Source organism: Taeniopygia guttata, chromosome 2, assembly GCF_048771995.1.
Source record: "Taeniopygia guttata chromosome 2, bTaeGut7.mat, whole genome shotgun sequence".
Taxonomy (NCBI): Eukaryota; Metazoa; Chordata; class Aves; order Passeriformes; family Estrildidae; genus Taeniopygia; species Taeniopygia guttata.
This window is the reverse complement of record NC_133026.1, coordinates 68,601,031-68,613,868: the sequence shown is the minus strand read 5'-3', so window position 1 is coordinate 68,613,868 and position 12,838 is coordinate 68,601,031. Positions and strand designations below refer to the sequence as shown.

The window sequence follows — 12,838 nt, the reverse complement described above, 5'->3', positions numbered from 1 at the left end:
TAATGCTCCTGGTTTAGCCAGTGCAGCACATGAAATATTTTTAGGGTCCACTTGAGGTTTAAGAAGCAAAACAGGGTCAACAAAAAAATACTTCCTCTGCAGCACAGGCTGTGAATCTACATGCACAATCAAAGTAACTTGGAAAATGGCATTTCCAATATGCAGCTGTGGCAGAGAGGACAGGCTCAAATGCTGCTTTAGGAGGCCATGATGGTGAAAATAATGCTATGAAGCAAGCACATTTGATTTAAATATGAATTATCTATAACTTATTTCTTCCATTATTTCCTGGCTTCAGCTTGCACTGGGGAGACCTTGACACCCAACTTGCCTTGTGCCAGTCTCAGACTCCATAGACCACTAGCCTTCAAATGAGCTCTATAGATGTTGGCATAGGTAACAGGGCTGTGGGGGACAAGTATGCTGTGATCCTACATCAAATGAACCTGAAACTCTGATGAAATCTTGGAGAGAAATGCAGAAGCCAGAAAGGTAGACTGATTTTAAAATAAACAGCAAAGGCTGACCTCTGGTAAAACTTGAGGGAACATGTATGTCTTCTGCAATTTTATTCTTTAGTATGTTTTAATCACTCACTTAAATAAAACACTATTACCTCATGTACAAACCTGTTGATTTTCTCATGTACAATGCTTGTTCTTGGAGTCTCTTCTAACTGGCTCCTTGCTTTTCCCTGCTGCAGGTATAAAGAAATGCAGCATATACACCCTCACCACTAAATCAGATTGTCTATCATTCAGGGCTACTTGGAAACAATCTACAGCTCAAGGGATGTTAGGCTTGCTTTTCCAGTCACTACCACTACATCCTTTTGTGTGGATCAGTGGGCTGGGGAATGAGTCAAGAATAAGTAATATGGGCCCGGCATTCTGCTGCAGGGTATTTCTTGACTTTTTTCACTTTATAGGCCGTCATGCACGCTTTATTCCAAATCTCCTAATAACATCTTCTTAGAAAGAAGCCTAAGTGGTTAAAAGAATTGTGAAAGGGAGTAGTAACTTTAAAATGTTTCACTTATTCATGGATTTTTTGTTGTTTTTCTTTAAGATCTCAACCTTGGTTATTCAATGGAAAAATATCAGAAAATTAGCGTGAGCCCCTGGATCTGCTTGCTTTGAACTGAAAATCATCTTTGGTCAGGGGAAGAGAAGTCCTGCAGAGGTAAAAAAAACCTAAAGTGGATGGCAAGTTGACTAGCACTGTACTTCCCTGTAAACCCTCAAATATTGCTGCCAGTTGTCATGAAGTTTGCCAATTAGTTCTTAGGAAGGGGAAATCTCAGAACCCCATTTCCTGATTGGCTCCTTTTATCGTTTCCTTGAACATGTCTCAGTACTGAAGATGTGCTGGCTGAAAAGATTGACTTTGGATTCTGTGGAAAGCCAATGCAAAATTACCCTGCGTGATGCCGAAAGCTTTTGCATGGGGATATCCTTTTTATGCTGGCAGATTGTTACCCAAGTGACAGACAAATGCCTGGCAAGAAAAAACCTTGATTTCACTGTTCCTGCTATTGCATTTGTATTGCACACTATCATTAATTATTTGCCATCTTGTAAGAAGCCCTCGGGAGCCTGATTCTCCACTGCCTCACACCTCATGTAATCATTTACATCAGTGCAAAGTGAGTGCAAAACTCTCTCACACATCTGCACACAGAGAGGTCCAACTCCAGCAGCATTCCAGCAGACAGGACAATGGAGGGTGAGTCTGGAAAGCATCAGAGGGTGCATGTGCACACCACTCCTGTTTGCACAAGACAAGCAGCATTGGTTCACCTTTAGCTTGATGCCACTGGCCAAGCAAGAGGACAGACAGACTCCTGACTACCCCACAGCAGTGCCCTAAAGCTTCTTGAATCTCACCACCAACTGCACAAGGTGCTGCAGACACTTTGCAACGTGAGTCTGTCACTGACAGTGGCACGTGGGACATGCACCCTGCTCATGGTGCTTTGTGGGGTGACAGGGGTTTCTTTGTGTTGCAGCCCCGAGGAGCTGCTGGGGTGTGCCAGATCCCCCTCCATGCCCAGGGTTCCTCCCCGCAGAGCAGGACACCCCTCATGAGCTGGATTTCTAAATGCAGGATGGCATTGCCAGCTGGGCTGTGCATGGGAAAGGCCAGGCCCTGGGGCACCTGAAGGAGAAGATGGCTGGGGTGATGTGGAAGGAGACCATGATGCGTGGCCAATGTCACCCAGAAATAAAAAGGGTGTGGTAGCAGGACAAGGTGAGACACACTGCAAAATAGAGGAGGTGACATTTCTGCAGAAAAACTGCCTTTGTTTCTTTCCTATTTCACAGGCAGCATGTCTATTTAAATGTGGCTTTTGCTGCCAAAGGACTTGTCATATTACATTAGGTTTAGCAACTTCTGCTGTGGCAAAGTGTGCAGCGTCTCCCTTCACATAAAGAAAATATTTTCACAAGTCTGTTCAACCTGCTAACTGTGATTACAGACAGTTGGCCCCTGACATGACATTTATTGCTCCAGCCTCCAAGTAAGAGCCTCACAGCACTGCCCAGCCAGCTACCTGAAGAGCACATATGTGTATGGAGATCTTAAACAAGTTTCTGCTAATGGCTTCATTTTGTACCCTTTTAGTAGGTCTTTAGCAGCTGAACAGAATACATGGTACAGTAAAGTAGTAAAAATAAAAAGAGTATGTGCAAGCCCCCTCTTTTTATGCTCACCTTGAAATGTGTATGATACAATATATTATATCCATTTGCTGCTGCAAGTGCTCTTTGCATGCATATTTCTACTCTGCTCAGCAATATTCATCATAACGGAGAATCACTGCAATTGTCTACCTCCGCTTGACAGACAATCTCACACAGAGTGAAAATAAAAGACAGTGAGAAACAGCACCAGAACCAGAGACCTGCAACATGTGCTGACAACAAACACAAACAGGTTAACCTAGTTGGGTGTCTATGTCAAGGAGTCTAAGAGGCGACTGGCTAGAGGAAATTTTGCCATGAAATTAAAAGAAAAAAAAAAAGAAAAAAAAAAAAGAAAAAAAACCAACAACAACAAAAAATGAACCCAAAGAAAACCCAAAGGAGAGCAAATGAGCAAAGCAGATACTTCCCTGTTCCCCACAGGATATGCTGATCATGGTCACAGCATCTACTGGAAACAACTGACAAGAGACCAACTTCTCCATCACTGCCTCCAGTAACTGTGCAGTCTTCTGCAAGACCTATCTATGTATTTTCCTGGCATTTGGGTAGAAAGAAAGCATAATGAAGGCTTTGTCGGTACAAGAGAACATAATCTGGCAAACATTTGGTTATTAATGATTGGGCTTTTGGGGGGGAGTGAGTTGTTTTAAATTGGGTTGGTTATTTTAAATATTTTGTATGGGTTTAAATAATTTAAAAATGTGTTAAATGACCTGGCTTTTTGCCTTCACTTTCCTTTCCTGCATAAGACATTTGTAGGGCCTGGATTCTTACATGACTTGGCCTATTCTATTTCACTTTTTGGCAGGTCATTTTGCTCTATTCTTCTCCAAACAGAAATCAAGCTCTGGCCAAGGGAGAAGCAGAGCAGAATGCAGCCTGCTGCAACAGCTTGTAGTGAGTTGGAAGGAACTCTGTGTTATAGATGAAAGCTGATCAAATACCCTTCTCTTTTTTGTTGTTAATTTCACTGTCTTATTTTTAAACTTGCATGTGCATCTGCCAGCAGCCCTGCATCTTGTTATAATATTCTTATTAAGCAGGTGGATGAATCATGAGCAGACAGGATTTAGCTCCATTTTGGTTAACGGTATGCACTTCAGTGATTAAGTTTCATCTACATCTTCTGGCGAATTGGGAATTCAACTGATTCTACAGCACTAGTCTGAACAGTCTCACTCACAGTTTTGTTTTCTATCATCTTAGAAAGTCATTTTAAAAAAGACCATGTAAGATTCAATGCTGGGCACTCGTTACTTCTTTTGCCAGAGTTGTACCCCCCTTGACAATAAACAACTCATGCTCAGAAAGGATAAGTAAGAGCTGTACAGCTCTATTCTCCTTTCCTCATTTGCACTCTTTTTTGTTGGAGGTGGTTTTTTTTCAATTTTCCCTTTTATCCTCTGCTTGTATTGATATCTGAAATGGGCCTGAATAAGCAAAAAGAGGCGGGCGTCAAAACTCAGGGATGGAATGCTCACATTCTGAAACAAAACCATTTTTCTTTCTCCTTCTTTGCCCATGGTTCAATTCAAATAAATTGCCTGAAAGCAGCTTACCCTGATGCAGAGAAGCTTCCCTGGAGATTTCTAATATACTACAGTAAAGACTGTTTTTTCCCAAGACCCTCCACAAGTCCCCAGGGATTTTTCTTGGTCCAGTCTTCGTTAAAATAGAAAGCATGTTTGGGGGGAATGACTAATCCCCTGCCCAAATGCAACATGCCATTTGGACACTGTATGATCTGGTACACTAACTCTCTGATTTGTTTGGCCTTGTGAAAACCTTTCAAGCTAGGCTCTGGAAATTTACCCCTGAAGCCTCTTCTGGGGCTTGTGTTTTTTATTTTTCTCCCATTGCCTCAAATCTTTCCCTTGTTTCTAAAGAGTGCCATCGTCCGTTCCTGAGCCCTCAAATCCAATTACCAAACAATGTACAAATATATGGCTGAGAGTGGTCTATGGGAACAGCTGCAAAATTGCTAATATTAGGTCTAATTTAGCTACAATAAATTAGCAAGTGTGTGGAAGCAAAATGATGACAGCATAATTATAACAAAAGTCGATGTGTTGAAGTATATGGATGACAATACATACTAATTTTAGCGAAAAAACGCAGCAAATGAAATGCATGCAATGAACAGACGGGACTAATAGCTCAGACACATATACTTAATGTGACCAGTCAGTGTAAAAACAAAAAGATAGATGAAGCTGTTCAGAATCTAGTGCTAACAAGCAGTGTAGTCTGAAACCATTAACTGTCAGGGGTAATAACACTCAAAGTACTGAAGTGCAGTAAAACAGCAGCACTTTTCTCGGGATGATGTGCTGATGTACAAGCACACACCTGTGAAGAGGGTACTAAATCTATCCTCGCGTTTATTACTATGGAGGGAGGAAAAACAACACTAATAATGTAAAGTATAAACGAAAATAGCAGACAGCAGAGAGTGACATTTGCATGGTCCCAGTCAGCTTGTTAGCTGAAGTGGGTTTTAATTAGCTATTTTCCAGCAAGCAAACGAGCAAATTAGTGGCAGCCATAAACAAGCAGAGACAATCAGGCCCAAAGAAAAAAAAAAAAAAAAGATCGGACCTTTTTCTGTGTGTTTTCCTTTTGGAAATATAATGCCTTCATGCTTCAGCTAAATATTTCGATTAACCAAAAGAATGTGGTAAAGCAAAGACCTTGGCAACTGTGCAAGTTCCCAAAGTGGCTCAAAGCACAATGTTAGCAGTACAGCGGGGACACAAAGCCCTGCTCTGAAGAAAGCCACATCGAAGGCTAAACCTTGGGCCTCCCGTGTAGAGCCTTAGGGCTCCAGTGCACCTCGGATCTGGTGAACTGCCCTCCTGCTGAAGACTGCCCACCCATCCGCAGCTCTTGGGACAGCAGGGCCCCAGCACCATCCCTCACTCCCACTCTGGATGCGCAGCAGCAGGTGCTTCAAGAAGTGTGATGCAGAGTGTAGGTGCCACCTTATTCCTTGCACCGCAAGAGGCATAAGATGGGTGTTGCCAAAGGGGTGCCTGAAGCTACCAGCTGCTCTTGCTGCTGAGAAAGAGGGATGTAGCTCTGCAGGGGCTGCAGGAGACAGGCCACCAGGTGACTGTGAGGAGAGGAGTGAGGTGAGCAGCAGGGACAACCCCTGTTGCTAAGCTGTATTGCTAAGACAAGATGCTTATCAGTGTAGGATGCAGCCCTTGGCAGACAACATGGATTCAGACAGTAATGAACAAACCCACTTTTGGTGCTTCTTTTATTACCATAGTATTAGTGGCTGCACAATGAAACCTGTCCCACTGTTACAGCAACATGAGCACAGGATGAAGATCCTTCAGAGCCTGGTCAAGCAAGGCCCAAGGTTACTTTTACTACTAAACTGATTATATTAATAATCAGCCATAATGAAAAACATGGCAAGCTTATCCCTCGAGTCAGCCGTGTTTACCCTCCTGTTCCCTCTGATTTTAAGAAATGCTGATGCGGCAAAGATGGGAAACCCAACACAAAGGACAAATTGCATACTTGTATCTTATGCCCAAATCCTTCAGGTATAAAACCTGACAGCTGAAAAGTCATTTAGCTGTAAACAACTACTAGATGTTTTTGCTAGGCAGGATAGTTCAGTGGTTTGAGTACTAATCTAGACCTTGGGAAAGTTGAAGTTCATGTTTCACTTTATCAGAAACTTCTACACCCAGCTGATCTGACTGGGGATAAAAGTACTTCTGCCTCAGGAATTTGCTGCAAAATGCTTATTAAATATTGTGAAGGGCTCAAATATTATGGAGAAGGGGCTAATTAGTTGGAAGGAAGGAAGAACACCTAATAGAAATTAATCTTATTTATGCATCACTATTGGTACATGTGACACTAGAGAAAGACATTGCAGCAGGCTTTCAGTTGGTATAAATTATCAGAGAGCTGCAGGAGACACTCTCTTGCCTCCCTGTCCTTGTCTTGTGCCAAGGGTATTACAGTCTAATTAATACAGATAACATGAGTGCAGACGCCTACCTGTTGGGCGCCGTTGGAATATTAACACAAGGGGAGGGCTGGGGGAAGGCTCTTAAAGAAGGCTTATTTTATTTAGTTCATTTGTTTAGTAGTGTTTTGATGGTCAGAAAACCCTGGCAATGAGTAGAGCCCAAGAGGCAATTAGCAATGGGGCAGAAAATGTAATGAGCCAAAAAACGAATTAACTTGAGCAGACTAGGCACAGACACAAGGGGCCAATGCTTTTTGCTAGTTTATAACCCTGGCCCTCTGCTGAATTCAAAAAAATAGGAGGAGGTGTGATTTAACATAGAAACAGCCTGCAGGATATTTCCTACCACACCCGGGGTAGCTCTTCTCTGCACAAAGCACCAGCTGATGTGGTGGCAGGCAAGCAGGCAGCCTGGATAAGCCCTTGCCTTAAGCCAGCCTCTCTCTGTAAAGTTTTCTTCCATTGCCACCACTGAGGAGGGCAGAACACAGCACCCAGCAGGTTGCCACCATGCCCAGGAAGAGGGGGCAGCCCAGGGGTACCCTGTCAGACAGCAGCTCCCAGAATTGCCCTGCCAAGGCAACAAGGTTATTGGCAGCAAGAGTGGGGCTTGTGGAGTGCAATGAGCCAAATTTTGCCCTCTTTGCCTCTTCTGAGTTTCTTTTTGTCCTTTGTTTATTTTTTTCTATTTGATGGCTTTCAGTTCATGCTATCAGCAAATATAAGATGCTTTGTATTAGAATTCTTTTAAGTTATGGGCTGATATTGTTCTCAGCTTGTACAAAATCATAAGCACTTTCACCGCACTCAAACTATTCGCACATTTTGCTTTTACAATGAACTTGTTTCCCTGTATCTGATAGCAGTTCATGAGCATCACAGGGAAAAAAGCACAGGCAATTGCACTTGCAGGTACACAGGGATGATAACTATCCAGCTTCCACAGGGGAACACAAGAGGTAACTCTCACCCAAATTGTCACGTTAGCCATCCTGCTAGCCATTAGAACCAAAGATGAGAATTTGTAGTTTAGAGAGCTACTTGACTGAATTATAGAAAAACACAACTGCCCCCAAGTGAGAGCTAGGATGATTTTCAACGCATGCTGCAGTTCTGCAACACTCGGTCTTACACGGCCCATAGGCTTTGTCCTGAGGGAGATTATTTGAGTAAAAACCTAAAGTTGTTATGTGGAGTTCAGGAAGGGAAACTTTGAGGAGGAAAAAAAAATGTTCACATAATTTTAATTCCCTTCTTGCATGGATAGTTCAATGCCAAATGAAAGAACAGGAAAGCCACAAAGCACACACACTTCAACACCGCTCCATTCTCCCTAGGTCATGCCCGATGCTATTTCATCATGGCTAAGGGACTTTGGGGAAAGCGGGAGCAGAAGGGAAAGAAGAAAGATGATCTTTAAAGGAACAGAACTGTTGAAAATTCAGAGCAAAGGAGTCAATTCATAGCTTTATCAGCATATAGCAAGTGGAATAGCAAGATATTCTCCTTCAAAGAGGAAAGTCTCCAAATGGCTAAAGGTTAAGATAAAGGGGCAGAATTTCTGTCTGGCTCCATGCGGCTCACAGCTGCTCTGACATTGGCTGGATCTTTGGTCCTTTTTGGGTAAAGTATCACTGAGCATAGGAAAGTCATGACCAGCTTCCCAAGCATCCCAATTGAAAAATAAAAGCAAGGGGTCTAATCCAAATCCTTGACACTTTATATCAACAACTGTAAATCTTTGCCTCAGCTCCTGCCAGCCTCAAGAAGTTAAATGGACAGCACTGTTCATTTCTTATTCCTACACTGCTCCATTGCTTTTAGTGAAGCTGCAGGTTGCAATTGAGAGTCTGGTAAGGATCCCTTTTCACTGAGCGATGTTACAATCTTCTTTGCTGGAATTATTTTAGCCTTGTAATAGCTCTTTTTAAAGAACAGCCTGATATACTTTCCAAAATCTTCTGCAGAAAATAAGTTGCATTCATAACACAAGAATGAGGTTGAAATCGAAGGCCTTCCCCAGCAATATATCTTGCTCGCCTCAGGACATGTCTTGATGATCCCTCTGTGTGGTGATGCTTCAGTAGCAGGAGAAACAGCTTTCAGCATGGATCCTGACAGATCAGACACAATAAGCCTTCAGCAGCCCAGGGAAGTCAGGCAAACAGGAGACAAAGAGCTCAAAGTTCAGCCCCACACACATCCAATCTGCCTGGAATATCTGGGTTATCTTCACCTGGGCACTGGAGCAACACCAGCGAAACCTGTTTTCTTTGGCTTCCCTGCCTGAAACATCCTATACAAACAATAAAGATTAAATGGGAAAGGTTGTTCTGCTCACAGCAACCCTCCACTAAGGAGTTACTGCTCATCTCTGGGATCTTGCCTGGGGTTTTTCTTTACTGCAATACAGACTGTGCACCAATGCCCACAGCAAAACTGAATTTCTTCTCTATTTTTCTATCTCCATCTCTCTTACTCCTTCATTTGCAATCCTCTTCTGTCTAAAGCTAGCTCTGCCATCATTACTTGCACTGAGTGGATACTGGACTAGGCTCTCAGGAATTAATGAGAAGGCTTAGCACAGGAAGATAACATAGGGATCAGGATGGCAGAACTGGGTGCTAAACAGCAGCCTCTTTATGGCTGGATATTGGAGGCACAAATCTACCTTCAGTTCTCGCTGATTTCATTAAGAGCTTCAGGAAACAAACTCTTGTGACACGACTTGTTTTCCACTGAGTTGCTGGAAGAGAACCCCTGATGGACACAAAGAAATGAAAGTCTAAGCAGGCACATGCTAAAACCCACAGAGGTAAGGTCACACCATAGCTAGCAAGGGCGTACCTAGCTTTACTAGGCCAACGTGGTGCAAAAGGTCAAGCCATGATGTTGGTTTTGTAAGAGGAAGCAGCCATGTGGTGTCTGTCACAATGACAAAGAAATTGTCATTTTGGAATACATAGCCTTTTAAATAAGGGCTTTTAAAGCTACCTCTGTAATATTTTTACAGTGTTTTGTGACTAATTTCCCCTATGATAAGGCAGAACATATGTTTCTGTAGGAACTGTGGCCAGTCTGATTGGTTAGAAAGGAAAGTACCTGTGTTTCTGCATTAACTATAATCAGGAAGAGCTAATCCAGTCACACATTTTCATAGGACATAGACCAGACTGAACAAGTATCTCTTCTTTCCCTTCCCAGTAGCTCTCCTGATAAATAGGAGAAGAGCCAAACTTCTAACTACAAATGTTTCCCATCCGGAAATGGAGAGAAACTGAACATCTCATTCTATTTCTTCTCGTCCTCTTTGCCTGTTTTCATTCTTGAATGGAAAAAAGGGTACTCATTTCAAGCATCTTACAGTAAAGCATGGAGGATGCCTCAGGCTGATATTTTGCAAATTAACAACAAAGCCCAGATATGAACAGAGGACCAGACTGTAGTCCTAATAAAACTACTGTCTGCATATGTGATTAGTGGTAGCAGTGGGAACATGAGAAATTCATAGGCTGAGACACAATGAGCTCCCTTACAGTCTGAGCATTCCTCTGTAATTTAGATAGATTAGGGGTGCAAATCCCCCAGGATTAAATCTTACAAGTACATTTTCCTGGCACTTCATACTTTGCTAAAAAGTGCTTCCCAGAGGTGGCTTTTCCCCTCCCACTCTTTCTATCCTTCTGCATTTAGTTTCAGCAGCAAGCATGGGAAAAATGGGGCAAACCCAAAAACTGTCTTATTTTGAAACTTAGTGATTCTCTTTGGATCTGAAAGATTGGGACAAGCTGTATGCTAGAGAAAATTATTGACATTCCTTGTAATTAAAGAGCCCAGACAGTTCACTTTTAATCCTTATATCTATTTCTTTAAGCTTCTGTCACAGAAAATATGCCTGTAGTTTCATTGACACCTAGGTGTAGCAGTGATCTTCTCATAAAAGACATCTTACACCAAAGGGCAGATAGCACCTTTTTTTCCCAAATACTAATACAACTAAAATAATTTCTTGAAGAATAAGTGGGATATATGCACAGAAGCATTTCTTTCGCATTGCTAATACAGAAGATCAGATTCCAAACTGCTGAATATGATATAAATATAGCCTTTTACAGACCAGAATTAATGGAAATACATAGTCCTTATGACTTCATTTGGCTTTGGATTCACCAAATGGATCCCTATACATATCCAAAGCAAAGAAGATTTTGACATAAGCAAAAAGGCTAGACACAAGAACCAGAAATTTGGAATCTGGAAGACAAATAAGCTACCCGTATAAAAATATTCTATGACCTTTCATGCTACAAATATTTGCAGTGATGGCTTCTCTCAAGATTTTCCGATGATCTACATGTTCCCGTGGTCTCATCTGCTTTTCTGCCATGACCTTAATTTTATTCAAATGCAGCACACAAAAAAGAAACGTTGCCTTTTTCCTTAGCTTGATTTTGCCATTATATAACAGACCAGAACCCATGAAAATGGGAAATGCAGAAGAAAATCCAGACCACAAAAAAGCATTTGTGCAGGAATGATAAAAAAATCAATTGCTAAAATTACTTTCTTGGTATTAGCTTTTAGGCAGCTGTGGACAAATAGAAAAAAAATAAAGCCTCCTTTTAACTCTTATCTGAAGATAAGAATGCCTGAAGTATTTGGATTTGCAAAGCTGTGTTGGCATCTTGTGAATTTGGGTTTGCACTGAGTCAGGCAAATCCATTCTCTTCTAACATCAACATTTCCCCTCTCTCTCGTGAAGTGTAAGGGATGACCAAAAAACAACCCACTTAGGGAAAACATCAGTGGTGTTTGCTCACCAAGTCCTCACCAAGTCTCTTGCTGCAGCCTGGTCTTCATCATGGCTCTGTTGTAAATTCCCCCTGTAATTGCTGAGCATTCACTCACCAGGCCACCAGCGACCATGCTCCTGGACCTATGCACAGATCCAAACAGCACAAGCACCACCAAAGAGCATTGCAGGTTGCTTCATCTGTCTCCTTTTATTTATTTTTATTTTCCTTATACATTCCTTGGCCTTCCTATGACATAGAAATGTGACAGAGTATGTGCATATCAGACAAGAATTGTAAAGTGAGGCATAAAATTTTAGAAAGACATTTTCCACTAAATTCATAGTCTTCTGCTGTAGTAAACATTTCTGCTGTGCTGTATTGATGATGATTAATAGAAGACTTGACACAAAACAAACAAGATAAAAGAACGGTACTCATTGTCCTTCTCTCAGCATATTTTCTTCTAAGAACTTTACTGATTAGAAGAGGCATTGCTTTTCAGGACTTAGGTATTTCTAGTTGTGGAATGAAAAATTATATGAATAAAATTATTGAGAAATATTGATGATGTCTCTGAACATACAGGAATTTTCAAGCCGTGACTTTAAGGCAAGAGAAATTTTTTTTCCTAAAAGGAAAGTGTGAAGACACAGCCGCTTCCTTTGAAGGACAGTGTGAAAATTCAGACAGGCTTCCATGGTGCTCCAAATGCGTGCAAAATAAAGTAGGCACTCCAGATCTTCTTGGGAAGAGTATTGGAAGGAGCTGAAAAAAGAATCATACTTCTGGAGCAGGAATAAGTGGCTTTCTGACGGGGTCTAAAGACAGAGATTGATTCACTTCCCAAAGCAATGCACCAGGACAAACATAATCTCCCGGATGTTAAGAGTTAATAATGCCATTAATAGCATGGTAGTGGCAGATCACACCTGACCACACCACAGTAGCTGGGAGATGGACAGGCTTTCAGAGTAAAGCACTTCATTGATATTGTGTAAGCTGGCACTAAAAGATGGCTGTAAAACAAAAAGCCGTAACTGCTGATTAAAGTGGGAGCACCATCCAAACTGCATCCTCAAAATACCTGACCTCAGTGGGAGAGCTGCTGCATTTTTGTCTCCCAAAAACTCTGGTTCCTTTTGCACACATTGCTTTAGTGTTCATGGGTCCTGTTCCTCTCTTCTCACTGGCACCAGACCTCTCAGAATGCCTCTTCTGACACCCTTTAGGAAATCTGTCATATCAGAGACCACTTTGCTTTTCAGTCCTGACTTCCCTTCCAGCACATACACACACAGAGGAAAGACAGGGACAAAACACTTCAGATTTCAAATCACTGA

At 41.9% G+C, this 12,838-nt stretch overlaps 1 long non-coding RNA gene across 3 annotated transcripts in view; it reads left to right on the top strand.

Moving 5' to 3' along the window:
• The window catches only part of LOC115493779 (uncharacterized), a 399,735-nt gene that overhangs the window by 356,644 nt on the left and 30,253 nt on the right, over positions 1-12,838 (top strand). Inside the window, exon 9 of one of the 3 annotated variants that reach the window (XR_012053938.1) lies at positions 1,069-3,026. The exons of the other annotated variants lie outside the window; for them this stretch is intronic. This is a non-coding gene — a long non-coding RNA (uncharacterized lncRNA). Of the gene's footprint in view, positions 1-1,068; positions 3,027-12,838 lie in introns of those variants that run through there. 3 annotated transcript variants of the gene reach the window in all.